The 17,375-nt window shown below is 36.5% G+C and overlaps 1 protein-coding gene across 1 annotated transcript in view; it reads left to right on the plus strand.

The window, feature by feature from the left end:
* FAM133A (family with sequence similarity 133 member A) overlaps positions 1–17,375 on the plus strand; it is a 55,190-nt gene that overhangs the window by 22,446 nt on the left and 15,369 nt on the right. The window contains 1 exon segment of the mRNA XM_058712295.1: positions 16,246–16,327. The gene's annotated coding sequence lies outside the window, so the exon portion shown is untranslated.

Raw genomic sequence — 17,375 nt, forward strand, 5'->3', positions numbered from 1 at the left:
TTAAATTTGGGTCTGTGATCTATTTTGAGTTAATTTTTTTTTGTATATAGTATGAAATAAGGGTATAATTTTCTTCTCTGCTTTTTTAATTGGGTATCTAATTGTCCTAGCACCATTTGCTGAAAAGGCTATCCTTTTCACCAATGAATTGTCTTGGTACCTTTGTGAGAAATCAATTGACCATAAATTTAAGGATTTATTTCTAAATTCTCAATTCTGTTCTATTTCTCTAAATTCCTATCTTTATACCAATACCACACTGTCTTATTAACTGGCTTTTATGTTACATTTTGAAATTGGGAAGTGTGAATACTCCAATTTTGTTCCACTTTTTCAAGTATGTTTTGGCTGCTCTGGTACCTTATATTTCCATATGAATTTTAGGATCAGCTTCTCAATGTCAATTTCTACAAAGAACTGAGATCATATTTTGGTAGTCAGAACTCTTGAGCTGAACGAACTGGGGATTGGGAGTATGGGAGCAGGTCCAGGCCCTAGTGCCACAGATTCCCACACTTTGTCTCCCACAGTCAGCAATTTTTCAAGAATAAACACTTGTAGGATGGATATATTATTTTGGTCAATTTCCAGAATGCTGAAGTGGTTGCTTTTGTTAACTTTGTCCAGGTTTATAGTGCTTTGCAGGGAGAAGATTTCCTTATCTCCTCACCCAAGAGAATGACAGAAGTACTACCATGAACTTTGAGAATGATGTATCATGTATCAAGTACCATGAGCCATGGTACCATGTACCATGAGAATTGTGTTCCAAACACTTTTAACTCCAAAAGCCCAGTGACATCATATCAATTGATCTATGCAAGTTCAGTCAGAAAACATATAAAACTACCACTTGTCCTTTAAAGATAAACATATGGGATTGGATATTTTTTTACTTTGCATTAATTATGTTTAGAGTTGTGATAAAAATGACTGAGATTAAGTATATAATTTAATTCAAATGAATAGATATATAAAGCAAATATATATGTATATATATACATATATACATACATACATACATATATACATATATACATATATATGTATATATATATGTATATATATATGATTTTTATTTTTACATAAATAGTGCATTTACAATGGGGTAAAAACAGGTCTGTTCTCATATGCCCCTATACATAAGTTTCCAAACACTTGTATCTTAGTTTTAGGTGTAGAATTTAGTGATTTATCACTTACTTACAATACCCGCTCTCCTCATAACAATTGCCCTCCTTAATACCAATTACCTATTTAACCCATCTCCTGCCCAGCTCCCCTCCAGTAACCATCAGTTTGCTTTCTATAGTTTAGAGTCTGTTTCTTGGTTTCCTCTCTTTTTTTCCCCTATGTTTTCTTTCTTTCTTTCTTTCTTTCTTTCTTTCTTTCTTTCTTTCGGAGTATTTGGTATCATTCCAGGATCCACATTTATTTTATTTTTTTTAGTGGTTCTTATTTTTTTTTCAATATATGAAATTTATTGTCAAAATCCTATGTTCATTTTTTAAATTTACATTCCACATGTGAGTGAAAGTATATGGTATTTGTCTTTGACTTTTTTTTTGCAGAATTCATATATACATACATATATATATATATATATATATATATATATATTTAATTTTATTTAAATTCTACGTAACATATAGTGTAATATTGGTTTCAGGAATAGAATTCAGTGATTCATCACTTACATATAACACCCAGTGCTCATCAAAACACATGCCCTACTTAATACCCATCACACATGTAGCCCATCCTCCACCCGCCTTCCTCCACCAAACTTTAGTTTGTTCTCTAATGTTCAGAGTCCTCTATGGTTTGCTACCCTCTATATTTTTTTTTTCCTCTCCATATGTTCATCTGATTTCCTTCTTAAATTCTATATATGAGTGAACTAAGATAGTATTTGCCTTTCTATTACTCATTTATTTTGCTTAGCATAATACTCTCTAGCTCCATCCACATTTGCTAAATGGCAAGACTTCATCCTTTTTGATGGATGAATAATATTCATTATGTATGTACGTATGTATGTATGTATGTATGTATGTATGTATGTATACACACACACACACACCCCATATATTCTTCATCCATTCTTCAGTCGATGGACATTTGGGATCTTTCCATAATTTGGCCATTATTGATAATGTTGCTATAAACATTATTGGTAATGTTGCTATAAATATTCGGGATCATGTATCCCTTTGAATCAGTATTTTTATATCCTTTGGGTAGATACTAGTAGTGCAAATGCTAGATCATAGGATAGTTCTATTTTTAAATTTTTGAAGAATCTCCATACTGTTTTCCAGAGTGCCTGCACAGGTTTGTGTTCCCACAAACAGTGTAAGAGGTTTTGCCTTTCTCTGCATCTTCCTCAACACTGTTGTTTCCTGTGTTATTAATTTTAGCCATTCTTACTGGTGTGAGGTGATATCTCATTGTAGTTATGATTTGTATTACCCTGATGATCAGTGATATTGAGCATCTTTTCATGTGTCTGTTAGCCATCTGTATGTCTTCTTTGGAAAAATGTCTACTCATGTCTTCTGCCCATTTTTTAACTAGATTATTTTTTGGGTGTTCAATTTAATAAGTTATTTATATATTTTGGATACTAACACTTTATCAGATGTGTCATTTGCAAATATCTTTTCCCATTGTGTAGGTTGCCTTTTAGTTTCTTGATTGTTTCCTTAACTGTGCAGAAATTTTTCTTTTGATGAAGTCCCATTAATTTATTTTTGCTTTTGTTTCCCTTGCCTCCAGTGACATGTCTAGTAAGAAGTTGTTATGGCTGATGTCAAGGACATTACTGCCTTGTTCTCCTCTAGAATTTTGATGGTTTCCTGTATCATATTTAGGAATTTCATCCATTTTGAATTTATTTTTATGTATGGAGGAAGAAAGTAGTCCAGTTTCATTGTTTTGCATGTTGCCGTCCAATTTTCCCACACCATTTGTTGAAGAGTGTCTTTTTCCATTGGATATCCTTTCCTTTTTTGTCAAAAGTTAATTGACCATACAGTTGTGGGTTCATTTCTGGGTTTTCTATTCTGTTCCACTAATCTCTGTGTCTGTTTTTCTTCCAGTCCCGTACTGTCTTGTCACCAGCTTTATAATACAACTTGAAGTCCAGAATAGTGATGCCTCCAACTTTGCTTTTCTTTTTCAAGGTTGCTTTGGCTATTTGGGCCTTTTGCGGTTCCATACAAATTTTAGGATTGTGTGCTCTAGCTCTGTGAAAAATGCTGGTGGTATTTTGATAGAAATTGCACTGAATGTGTAGATTGTCTTGGGTAGCATAGACATTGTAACAATATTTTTTCTTCCAATCCAATAGCATGGGATATTTTTCCATTTCTTTGTTTCACCATCAGTTTCTTTAATCAGTGTTTATAGTTTTCAGAGTACAGATCTTTTACATCTTTGGTTAGATATATTCCTAGGTATCTTAACGGTTTTTGGTGAAATTGTAAATAGGATAGGTTCCTTGATTTCTCTTTCTGCTTCATTATTGGTGTATAGAAATGCAACAGGTTTCCATACTTTGATTTTGTATCCTATGGCTTTACTGAATTTATGTATCAGTTCTAGCAATTTTTGGTGGATTCTTTTGGGTGATATATATATATATATATATATATAGGTATATAGATATATAGATATATAGATATAGATATATATATAGTATGTCATCTGCAAAAAATGAAAGTTTGACTTCTTCCTTGATGATTTGGATGCATCTTATTTATTTTTGTTGTATGATTGATGAGCTAGGAATTCTAGTACTATGTTAAATAACAGTGGTGAGAGTGAACATCTCTGTCTTGTTCCTAACCTTGCAGGAAAAGTACTCAGTTTTTCCCCATTGAGGATGATATTAGCTATGGATATTTTTATATGACCTTTGTGATGTTGAAGTATGTTCTCAATATCCTTACTTTGTTGAGGGTTTTTATCATGAATGGACACTGTACTTTGTCAAATGATTTTTCTGCATCTATTGAGAGAAAATTTTCTTATACTTTTTTAAATTAATGTGGTGTATCATATTGATTGATTTGTGAGTATTGAAACACCCTCGCAGCCCAGGAATGAATCCCACTTGATCATGGTGAATGATTCCTTCAATATACTCTTGGATTCAGTTTGCTAGTATTTTGTTGAGAATATTTGCATCCATGTTCATCAGGGATATTAGCCTGTAGTTCTCTTTTTTGGTGGAGTCTTTGTCTGGTTTGGAATTATGGTAATGCTGGCCTCATAGATTGAATTTGGAAGCTTTCCTTTCATTTCTATTTTCTTGAATAGTTTGAGAAAAATAGGTATTAAAAATGTTTGGTAGAATTCACTTGTGAAGCCATCTGACCCTGGACTTTTGTTGTTGGGAGATTTCTGATTACTGATTCAATCTTTGCTGGTCTTTGGTCTGTTCCAATTTTCTATTGATTCCCATTTCAGTTCTGGTAGGTTATATGTTTCTAAAAATTAATTCATTTCTTCCAGGTTGTCCAATTTGTTAGCATATAGTTTTTCATAATATTCTCTTATAATTGTATTTCTGTGGTGTTGGTTGTGATCCCTCCTCTCTCATTTGTGATTTTATTTATTTGGGCCCTTTCTCTTTTCTTTTCATAAGTATGGCTAGGGGTTTATCAATTTTATTAATTAAAGACTAGTAAGCTACCTTTTGTGACTAAAGCATAAGGATCTCAGTGATATATGGAAGAAGAAGAGAGAATAAGAGGAAGAGGGTTAAGGGGAGATGAGGTTAGATCAAGGCAAAGATCTTTCTGCCTAACTAGGGAATTCAAATGTAATTAAATAAATATTAAAGAGGAGAGTTCCGGAAGATGGCGGCGTAGGAGGACGCTGGGCTCACCGCGCGTCCTGCTGATCACTTAGATTCCACCTACACCTGCCTAAAGAACCCAGAAAACCGCCAGAGGATTAGCAGAACGGAGTCTCCGGAGCCAAGCGCAGACGAGAGGCCCACGGAAGAGGGTAGGAAGGGCGGCGAGGCGGTGCGCGCTCCACGGACTGGCGGGAGGGAGCCGGGGCGGAGGGGCGGCTCGCCGGCCAAGCAGAGCCCCCGAGTCGGGCTGGCAAAAGCGGAGGGGCCGGACGGACTGTGTTCTGACAGCAAGCGCGACTTAGCGTCTGGGAGGTCATAAGTTAACAGCTCTGCTCAGAAAGCGGGCAGGCTGGAGGACAAAGGGAGGGAGAGCTGCTGAGCCCCCGGACGGACGGCAGAGCTCAGCTTGGCAGGGAACAAAGGCGCTCGCCAGCGCCATCTCCCCCGCCCATCCCCCAGCCAAAATCCCAAAGAGAACCAGTTCCTGCCAGGGAACTTGCTTGCTCCGCGCAAACACCCAACTCTGTGCTTCTGCGGAGCCAAACCTCCGGCAGCGGATCTGACTCCCTCCCGCTGCCACAGGGCCCCTCCTGAAGTGGATCACCTAAGGAGAAGCGAGCTAAGCCTGCCCCTCCCGCCCCCGTGCACCTTGCCTACCCACCCCAGCTAATACGCCAGCTCCCCAGCACCACAAGCCTGGCAGTGTGCAAGTAGACCAGACGGGCCACACCACCCCACAGTGAATCCCGCCCCTAGGAGAGGGGAAGAGAAGGCACACACCAGTCTGACTGTGGCCCCAGCGGTGGGCTGGGGGCAGACATCAGGTCGGACTGCGGCCCCGCCCACCAACTCCAGTTATACACCACAGCACGGGGGAAGTGCCCTGCGGGTCCTCACCACTCCAGGGACTGTCCAAAATGACCAAACGGAAGAATTCCCCTCAGAAGAATCTCCAGGAAATAACAACAGCTAATGAACTGATCAAAAAGGATTTAAATAATATAACAGAAAGTGAATTTAGAATAATAGTCATAAAATTAATCGCTGGGCTTGAAAACAGTATACAGGACAGCAGAGAATCTCTTGCCACAGAGATCAAGGGACTAAGGAACAGTCACGAGGAGCTGAAAAACGCTTTAAATGAAATGCAAAACAAAATGGAAACCACGACGGCTCGGATTGAAGAGGCAGAGGAGAGAATAGGTGAACTAGAAGATAAAGTTATGGAGAAAGAGGAAGCTGAAAGAAAGAGAGATAAAAAAATCCAGGAGTATGAGGGGAAAATTAGAGAACTAAGTGATACACTAAAAAGAAATAATATACGCATAATTGGTATTCCAGAGGAGGAAGAGAGAGGGAAAGGTGCTGAAGGGGTACTTGAAGAAATTATAGCTGAGAACTTCCCTGAACTGGGGAAGGAAAAAGGCATTGAAATCCAAGAGGCACAGAGAACTCCCTTCAGACGTAACTTGAATCGATCTTCTGCACGACATATCATAGTGAAACTGGCAAAATACAAGGATAAAGAGAAAATTCTGAAAGCAGCAAGGGATAAACATGCCCTCACATATAAAGGGAGACCTATAAGACTCGTGACTGATCTCTCCTTTGAAACTTGGCAGGCCAGAAAGGCTTGGCACGATATCTTCAGTGTGCTAAACAGAAAAAATATGCAGCCGAGAATGCTTTATCCAGCAAGTCTGTCATTTAGAATAGAAGGAGAGATAAAGGTCTTCCCAAACAAACAAAAACTGAAGGAATTTGTCACCACGAAACCAGCCCTACAAGAGATCCTAAGGGGGATCCTGTGAGACAAAGTACCAGAGACATGACTACAAGCATAAAACATACAGACATCACAATGACTCTAAACCCGTATCTTTCTATAATAACACTGAATGTAAATGGATTAAATGCGCCAACCAAAAGACATAGGGTATCAGAATGGATAAAAAAACAAGACCCATCTATTTGCTGTCTACAAGAGACTCATTTTAGGTCTGAGGACACCTTTAGATTGAGAGTGAGGGGATGGAGAACTATTTATCATGCTACTGGAAGCCAAAAGAAAGCTGGAGTAGCCATACTTATATCAGACAAACTAGACTTTAAATTAAAGGCTGTAACAAGAGATGAAGAAGGGCATTATATAATAATTACAGGGTCTATCCATCAGGAAGAGCTAACAATTATAAATGTCTATGCGCCAAATACCGGAGCCCCCAGATATATAAAACAGTTACTCATAAACATAAGCAACCTTATTGATAAGAATGTGGTCATTGCAGGGGACTTTAACACACCACTTACAGAAATGGATAGATCATCTAGACACACAGTCAATAAAGAAACAAGGGCCCTGAATGATACATTGGATCAGATGGACTTGACAGATATATTTAGAACTCTGCATCCCAAAGCAACAGAATATACTTTCTTCTCGAGTGCACATGGAACATTCTCCAAGATAGATCATATACTGGGTCACAAAACAGCCCTTCATAAGTTTACAGGAATTGAAATTATACCATGCATACTTTCAGACCACAATGCTATGAAGCTTGAAATCAACCACAGGAAAAAGTCTGGAAAACCTCCAAAAGCATGGAGGTTAAAGAACACCCTACTCACGAATGAGTGGGTCAACCAGGCAATTAGAGAAGAAATTAAAAAATATATGGAAACAAACGAAAATGAAAATACAACAATCCAAACGCTTTGGGACGCAGCGAAGGCAGTCCTGAGAGGAAAATACATTGCAATCCAGGCCTATCTCAAGAAACAAGAAAAATCCCAAATACAAAATCTAACAGCACACCTAAAGGAAATAGAGGCAGAACAGCAAAGACAGCCTAAACCCAGCAGAAGAAGAGAAATCATAAAGATCAGAGCAGAAATAAACAATATAGAATCTAAAAAAACTGTAGAGCAGATCAACGAAACCAAGAGTTGGTTTTTTGAAAAAATAAACAAAATTGACAAACCTCTAGCCAGGCTTCTCAAAAAGAAAAGGGAGATGACCCAAATAGATAAAATCATGAATGAAAATGGAATTATTACAACCAATCCCTCAGAGATACAAACAATTATCAGGGAATACTATGAAAAATTATATGCCAACAAATTGGACAACCTGGAAGAAATGGACAAATTCCTAAACACCCACACTCTTCCAAAACTCAATCAGGAGGAAATAGAAAGCTTGAACAGACCCATAACCAGCGAAGAAATTGAATCGGTTATCAAAAATCTCCCAACAAATAAGAGTCCAGGACCAGATGGCTTCCCAGGGGAGTTCTACCAGACGTTTAAAGCAGAGATAATACCTATCCTTCTCAAGCTATTCCAAGAAATAGAGAGGGAAGGAAAACTTCCAGACTCATTCTATGAAGCCAGTATTACTTTGATTCCTAAACCAGACAGAGACCCAGTAAAAAAAGAGAACTACAGGCCAATATCCCTGATGAATATGGATGCAAAAATTCTCAATAAGATACTAGCAAATCGAATTCAACAGCATATAAAAAGAATTATTCACCATGATCAAGTGGGATTCATTCCTGGGATGCAGGGCTGGTTCAACATTCGCAAATCGATCAACGTGATACATCACATTAACAAAAAAAAAGAAAAGAACCATATGATCCTGTCAATCGATGCAGAAAAGGCCTTTGACAAAATCCAGCACCCTTTCTTAATAAAAACCCTTGAGAAAGTCGGGATAGAAGGAACATACTTAAAGATCATAAAAGCCATTTATGAAAAGCCCACAGCTAACATCATCCTCAATGGGGAAAAACTGAGAGCTTTTTCCCTGAGATCAGGAACACGACAGGGATGCCCACTCTCACCGCTGCTGTTTAATATAGTGCTGGAAGTTCTAGCATCAGCAATCAGACAACAAAAGGAAATCAAAGGCATCCAAATTGGCAAAGATGAAGTCAAGCTTTCGCTTTTTGCAGATGACATGATATTATACATGGAAAATCCGATAGACTCCACCAAAAGTCTGCTAGAACTGATACATGAATTCAGCAAAGTTGCAGGATACAAAATCAATGTACAGAAATCAGTTGCATTCTTATACACTAACAATGAAGCAACAGAAAGACAAATAAAGAAACTGATCCCATTCACAATTGCACCAAGAAGCACAAAATACCTAGGAATAAATCTAACCAAAGATGTAAAAGATCTGTATGCTGAAAACTATAGAAAGCTTATGCAGGTAATTGAAGAAGATATAAAGAAATGGAAAGACATTCCCTGCTCATGGATTGGAAGAATAAATATTGTCAAAATGTCAATACTACCCAAAGCTATCTACACATTCAATGCAATCCCAACCAAAATTGCACCAGCATTCTTCTCGAAACTAGAACAAGCAATCCTAAAATTCATATGGAACCACAAAAGGCCCCGAATAGCCAAAGCAATTTTGAAGAAGAAGACCAAAGCAAGAGGCATCACAATCCCAGACTTTAGCCTCTACTACAAAGCTGTCATCATCAAGACAGCATGGTATTGGCATAAAAACAGACACATAGACCAATGGAATCGAATAGAAACCCCAGAACTAGACCCACAAACGTATGGCCAACTCATTTTTGACAAAGCAGGAAAGAACATCCAATGGAAAAAAGACAGTCTCTTTAACAAATGGTGCTGGGAGAACTGGACAGCAACATGCAGAAGGTTGAAACTAGACCACTTTCTCACACCATTCACAAAAATAAACTCAAAATGGATAAAGGACCTGAATGTGAGACAGGAAACCATCAAAACCTTAGAGGAGAAAGCAGGAAAAGACCTCTCTGACCTCAGCCGTAGCAATCTCTTACTCGGCACATCCCCAAAGGCAAGGGAATTAAAAGCAAAAGTGAATTACTGGGACCTTATGAAGATAAAAAGCTTCTGCACAGCAAAGGAAACAACCAACAAAACTAAAAGGCAACCAACGGAATGGGAAAAGATATTTGCAAATGACACATCGGACAAAGGGCTAGTATCCAAAATCTATAAAGAGCTCACCAAACTCCACACCCGAAAAACAAATAACCCAGTGAAGAAATGGGCAGAAAACATGAATAGACACTTCTCTAAAGAAGACATCCGGATGGCCAACAGGCACATGAAAAGATGTTCAACGTCGCTCCTCATCAGGGAAATACAAATCAAAACCACACTCAGATACCACCTCACGCCAGTCAGAGTGGCCAAAATGAACAAATCAGGAGACTATAGATGCTGGAGAGGATGTGGAGAGACGGGAACCCTCTTGCACTGTTGGTGGGAATGCAAATTGGTGCAGCCGCTCTGGAAAGCAGTGTGGAGGTTCCTCAGAAAATTAAAAATAGACCTACCCTATGACCCAGCAATAGCACTGCTAGGAATTTATCCAAGGGATACAGGAGTACTGATGCATAGGGGCACTTGTACCCCAATGTTTATAGCAGCACTCTCAACAATAGCCAAATTATGGAAAGAGCCTAAGTGTCCATCAACTGATGAATGGATAAAGAAATTGTGGTTTATATACACAATGGAATACTACGTGGCAATGAGAAAAAATGAAATATGGCCTTTTGTAGCAACGTGGATGGAACTGGAGAGTGTGATGCTAAGTGAAATAAGCCATACAGAGAAAGACAGATACCATATGGTTTCACTCTTATGTGGATCCTGAGAAACGTAACAGAAACCCATGGGGGAGGGGAAGGGAAAAAAAAAAAAAAAAAAGAGGTTAGAGTGGGAGAGAGCCAAAGCATAAGAGACTGTTAAAAACTGAGAACAAACTGAGGGTTGATGGGGGGTGGGAGGGAGGGCAGGGTGGGTGATGGGTATTGAGGAGGGCACCTTTTGGGATGAGCACTGGGTGTTGTATGGAAACCAATTTGACAGTAAATTTCATATATTAAAAAAAAAAATAGAAAAAAAAAATAAATATTAAAGAGTGACCAAATGAGATTTTTTTTTTTTTTTTTTTTTTTTTTTTAGGGAAGGTAACTAGAATTGGCAGTGTGGATGATATACTGGACAGAGAATAGGGTAAATAAAAATATGTATGCAAGTAGAGCATACTTGGTGCACAGCATTTGCATAGTAATCTGCATTATTTATAGGACCCTCCTAAACATTTACCATTGTGTATGTGTGTGTAATGTCATTCAGATATATATTATTTAATTTCTGAATTTTCTTTGAAACTTTTGTTAAATATGGTTATAGGTCCTCCTATTATACCCTCATGATACCACGATAATACTAACAATTCTAACAATATGAAATTATATAAGCCTGACACATTTACCTTTTTGAAGTATGTTCATATATACTACCTTATTTGATTTTGACCAAAACTCATAAAATAGAGACAGCTTTTCTTATTTTATCAGAGCTTCACACAAGCTAAAAGACCATCCTAAGTTTATATAACTAGCATAAGTGAGCTGTAGCATTAGGACTCTTTTCTAAGTCCAAGGCCCTTCTTAATTCAGCACATTTGCATGCATTTTAGTACTGATTTTACTGTTGTTACTTTTTATAACTAATGTTTTTAATAAAGGTTTCACAACAAGTTCTTATAACTTTGAAGTAACAACAAAGGTTAGCATTTGCTACCTTTAGGCTGCCCTTTTGAAATATTTCCACAATCTATGAGGCCTAAGCAAAGACTAAACAAAAAATTACATAGATAAATGGGTTATAAATTTAATTCTCATAAAAATTCAGACGATGGGGTGCCTGCGTGTCTCAGTTGGTTAAGCGTCCAACTTCGGCTCAGGTCATGATCTCACAGTCCATAAGTTCGAGCCCTGCGTCGGGCTCTGTGCTGGGAGCTCAGAGCCTGGAGCCTGCTTCAGAATCTGTGTCTCCCTGTCTCTCTGCCCCTCCCCTGCTCATGCTCTGTCTCTCTCTGTCTCAAAAATAAATAAAAACATTAAAAAAATAGAAATAAAAATTCAAATGATTATTATCTATTAAAAATAACACCCATATTTTAGAACTTTTAAAAAATCTAAGGGTAATTTTAAAAGGAAAAGAATGACTGTCTACATAAAAGTATTGCATTGGGTTGGCAGAACAGGGATCATCTCATTATAGTTAGAAGGTGAATAAAGGATGGAAAAAAAAGAATAGAAATGCAAAAAGATGGAAATGCCAATATGGTTGAACATCTTTTGAGAAAGATAATATGGCATGCTTGTTATTTGTAATAGTTTTGTTTGGAATGTCTTTTCTAAGACTAATTTTTTAGAGCAGTTTTAACTTTACAACAAAATTGAGAGTGGGGTACAGAGATTTCCCATACACCCTCTGCCCTCCATACCTGCATAGGCTCCCCCATTGCCAATATCACTTGCCAGAATGGTATTTTTTATTTCTTTTACCAAGGATGAACCTTTCCTAACACATCGTAATTATCCAGTTTATATTTTATCTTAGGGTTTTCTCTTGGTTTTTATGGGTTTAGATAAATGTATAATGACATATATCCACTATTATAGTATCATACAGAGTGTTTCACTGTCCTAAAAATTCTGTGCTCTGCCTTTTCATTTTGTTACTACTGGAAACCACTGATATTTTTATTGTCTCCATACTTTTACCTTTTTCAGAATGTCATATTGTTGGGATTATACAGTATATAGCCTCTTCAGATTTACTTCCCTTAGTAATATGCATTTAAATTTCTTTCATGTCCTTTAATGCCTTGATAGCTTATTTCTTTTTATTGCTGAATGCTATTCCAGTGTATGGATGTATCACACTTTGTTTATCCATTCACATACTGAAAGACATCTTGGTTGCTTCCAAGTTTTGGCAATTGTGAATAAAGCAACTCTACACATCTATTTCCAGATAGCTGTACAGACATAAATTTTCAACTTTTTAAGGTATATACCAAGGAGCACAGTTGCTAAATCATTTGGTAAGAGTATACTTAGTTTTGCAAGAAATTGCCAAACTGTCTTCCAAAGTGGCTATACCAGTTTACATTTCTGCCAGCAATGTATGAGAGTTCCTGTTGCTCCACATCCTTGCCAATGTTTGGTGTTGTCAGTGTCCTACATTTTGGGCATTCTAATAGGTGTGTAGTGATATCTTGCTGCTGGTTTAATTTATATTTCTCTGATGGCATATGTTGTTGAAGATCTTTTCATGTGCTTACTTGCCATCTTTATACAGTGCCTTTTAACACAGGAAAAAATTTCGAAAATATTCTCCAATTACCATAATATAAGAATTATAATATGAAACTTCTGTCCTGATACTTTTAAACATTAGAATATAATATAGACAGCATTCTGAATATTCTTAAGAACTCTTTGCAAATTTATTATTTATATTTGCAAAATTCTGAGTGTCTTATAAAATCAAGGTGAAATTAAGGTTAGAAATTCTGAGTGTCTTATAAAATCAAGGAAATTAAGGTTAGAAATTCGAGGTGAAATTAAGAAAAATGAAGAGCCACAGTAAGATAAGCCACTTGCAAAATTAACCCAAGAGACTGATTGTGAGTAGATAATTTGATTTGGAAACACCAAAAGTTTTGGTTGAGTTGCAGGGAAGCATGAATAGAATGTGTTGATAGATTTAAAAGGTAAAATCTAATCATTTAATTCAGAAGACTGAATTATCAGAAAGAAAATTACTGTATTAGAGAAAATTGGAGAGCTAGCTGTGAGTTTCCAGCAATGTATAAGGAAAGGAAATGCCCTAATTATCAGATTGAAATACTCTAGTCCTCAACCCAATGTTGGAGATGGGTAGGTAGATCAAATTAACTATTAAAGCAGTAGTCATTAAGAATATCTGACTACTTTTCTAATGATTCCTGGCTCACCGTGGTAATGTCTTATTATAATTTATTTTTGTATATATATTATCTGATAGATTCAGAATATGCTGGTTATCAAACTGAACATCCCTGTGTTTATAAATATTTCCCATTATAAACTAATAGATGGGCATTCTGTTTTATACATTGATAGCTTGCAACTGTAGTTAGTTTGAATTAACTTCCCTAATCCTGATACTACTGGAACACTGATGGAATAGTAAATAATGTTTACACAGAAGGAAAGAAATATTAAATCTGTGTGGAAGGTCACATGGGTGACATACATTTACGATCAATAAAACAGATAGTGATATAGAATATGCTTATTTTTTCCTATTTTTATTGTTTCTGATTGAAATTTCCCTTATGGCAATGGTTTTCAGACTTTATAGTGTAATAACCTGAGGAAATTATTAAAATTACAAATTCCTAGATTTCACTCACTGCCAGAGATTTTGATACACTTAGTCTGGGATGGAGCACAGTAATCTGCATTTTTTAAAAACATCGTATATGATTCTGATCTTGAAGGTTAGTGTACTATACCTTGAGCAGCACTGTTCTACAGAGAATTTTGCTGTCTTTAAATAACCCTGTGGTGCTGAAAGTGTTTTTTCACCGCTGGGCGAAATTTCATTGGTTTCTGTTAATTGGCTAAATTGATAACATCATAAACAGTTCCAGGTCTCTGATTCGTAGGAACAATGTATGCAAATCACGGTAAACATTGAGGAAGTAGAAGATGGCAGCATTAAGTGGATAATTGATTTGGGGTGGGGCTAAGGAAAGACAAAATGGCTGCCAGCTTCATGGTTCCATGTGCCTCGAAGTGAACAACAGTAAATAAAATCCTTTGAGGAGGCTTACTCTGTTCAGGAGCAGAAGCATATAGGTAAGTGGTAATGCCAATGAGTAGCCTAGGAAATATGCCCCCACCAGATATCTCCCTAGTCACCCCAGTAAAACAACCTGAGTAAAAGCAATGTGCTTGCTTTAAAAGTGCAACTTTAAGCCCCTTTCTTTAAGAACTAGATTGCTGCTTCTAAATTCCTGTTACATAGAAAGTTTTGGGCTTCCTCTATAAATGAGGAACTATTTAGTTGAGAATGTGCAGTTGGAAGAGGATTCAGGAGATGGAGGGAGGGACAAAAAGTAAGATTAGGGAATCAGGCAAGAGTGGTATAGGCTGGGGTTATAACAAGGAAGCAGCACAACTAGGGTTGGAATCCATCAGACTCCGAAGTCAATATACCTCTTTATTAGAATTTTCTAGTATTAGTATGCATAAGAGTCACATGAGGGCTGCTTTAAAAATGTAAGTTCATGACCCCTGGGTCTCTGAAGTCCAGATATCTATATTTTTAACAAGTATCCCAGATGGCTGTGATGCACATGGTCAGTGCACATACTCAGAAACATTTTCTCAGTGAAAATGGTTCTCAATGTTTTTGGTTTCAGGATTCCTTTACTTCATGACAAATTACTGAGAACCCCAAAGTACATTTGTTTATGTGGTAAATAATATCTGATAATAAAAATAGCTATTAATATTTATGATATTAAAGATGAGAACTAAGAAATGTTTAAAATGCTTATTAACTCATTTAAAAATACCAGTAATAAGACAATTGTATTTTAACTGGATAAAATTTTATTAAAAGTAATTATATCTTCCAAATTAAAAATATTTAGTGAACAGTATGTATCATTTCACATTTTTAAACTTCTTTAATACTGACAATAATTCTCATATATGTTTCTGCATTTAATCTGTTGTGATATGATATTTTGGTTGAAGTATATGAGTAAAATAAGGCCTCATACAAATAACATAATTGGAAAAATGAAAACCTGGCAGACCCCTGAGAGGATCTTGGAGAACCCCATGGGTCCTGGGGCCCCATTTTGAGTTATAGTCTTATAGTAATATCTGTTTGCTATCAGAAAAGTTTTTGTGGGTCAGTCCATTTTGGTCAAAGAAGTTTAGAGACATCAAAGAAGATAGAAAGTTAATTTGTTCCATAGATTGTGATGGATTGTCAAATTATTTCATAAAATTTACTCCAATATTGCTTTTATCAATAATTTACTCTGTAAATTTGAAAGCACTATAGAAATATAAAATTAGGGGTCCAGATGTTGGAGCAGAATTTTGTTTAAAGAAATTGGGTTTCAGAGCAATGATTCCCTTGAGAGTAGAGGAATTTCAACAATGAGGAAGAATGTATTAGGTGACCAATTATAGGTAGGAAAGTGTGATTAACAGGGAGCAACCTATAGTTACTTATAGTAGTTATTTACAATTGATTAAGTAATAATAATGGTTAAAGTGCTAATCATAACACTTTAAGGTAGATTATTGCTTTGAGTAAAAGAGTCTTGTTTTGGTTAGCATACTTTTTCAAATTCGGTTATTACATTTTCTGTTACGTTAAGTTTTAGTTCTATAACCTAAAACTTACCACCAGTTTAGTGCAAGAACTTTAACAAATATTATCTTATTTCTTGCTTATTTTTTTGGTCAATGTGAAAGAACCTGAAAAGGAAACTGGAAGGAACAAATGGGAAGGTGAGAGGAAAACCAAGAGTGTGTTTAATCCTGGAAGCCAACTGAGGTAAATGTTTCAAGGAAAAGGGAGTCATTCACTCTGTCAATTGATGTCAATTGGTGAGATTAACATAAAGAATGAAAGTTGATCATTAAATTTAGTGACATAGAGGTCATTAGTGACCTGGACAACAAAAGTCCTCATGAAGTGGTTGAGATCAAAACCCCAAATTGGTATGTGTTCAAGAGAGAATAAGAAGACTTGAAAACAATGTATGAACAGCCCTTTCCACAGGTTTTGCTAAAGAAGGGTGACAGGGAAATGGAGTGTTAGATAATAGGAGAAATGGGGTTGAAAGGTGGTTTTCTGTTGTTTTGTAAGTGAAACAATAACATATTTATATGCTAATGTTTTCCTGAAATCTTCACTAGTGAGCACAATACACACAGAATCCTTTCCTTATAAAACTCATAATCTAGTGGGAGGAAATTATATTAAATGATTACACAAATAATTAGATAATTATCATTGCAATGAATATTAAAAGTAACAGTACAAAGTTCCATCAGAGAGTATAATTGTCAGACCTAGCTTTTTCAAGATCATCAAGACAAGTTTCTCTAAATGAATGATATTTAAGTTGCACTTAGGAGGGGAAATAGTACAGGCAAAGACCCTGGTTAGGGGAGAATGTGTCATATCTGAGATATGAAAAGAAAGCCATTGATTTTGAGGTGAGAGAGGAAGGAAGATAAGTGAGGCAGAAGGTAAGGAGGAAAAGATAAGCATGATAAGATTATTTAGACTGATGAGATTATTTAGACTGGAGCCTGTAGATTCACTTTGTCTTTTTTTAATGCCAAAAGCATTAGGGATCCTTGATTTTGAAAAAAGTGAACCAGCCAGAATTGAAAAGTTAAAGGTGAAAGAGACAGGAAGCAAAATAGAAAGGTGAATTGCTTGTTCACTATTTATCCTGCTGGAGACAGAACATTAGGCCAAGTCTATTTTGTAGCTTCATAATCAGTTATTTCCCAATATATTCAATTTATTCAGTTTTCAGCAACTGAGGGATTTTTGTATAACTTATCAAATCATACAGTAGACAAATCCA

Source organism: Neofelis nebulosa, chromosome X, assembly GCF_028018385.1.
Source record: "Neofelis nebulosa isolate mNeoNeb1 chromosome X, mNeoNeb1.pri, whole genome shotgun sequence".
NCBI classification, from domain to species: Eukaryota; Metazoa; Chordata; class Mammalia; order Carnivora; family Felidae; genus Neofelis; species Neofelis nebulosa.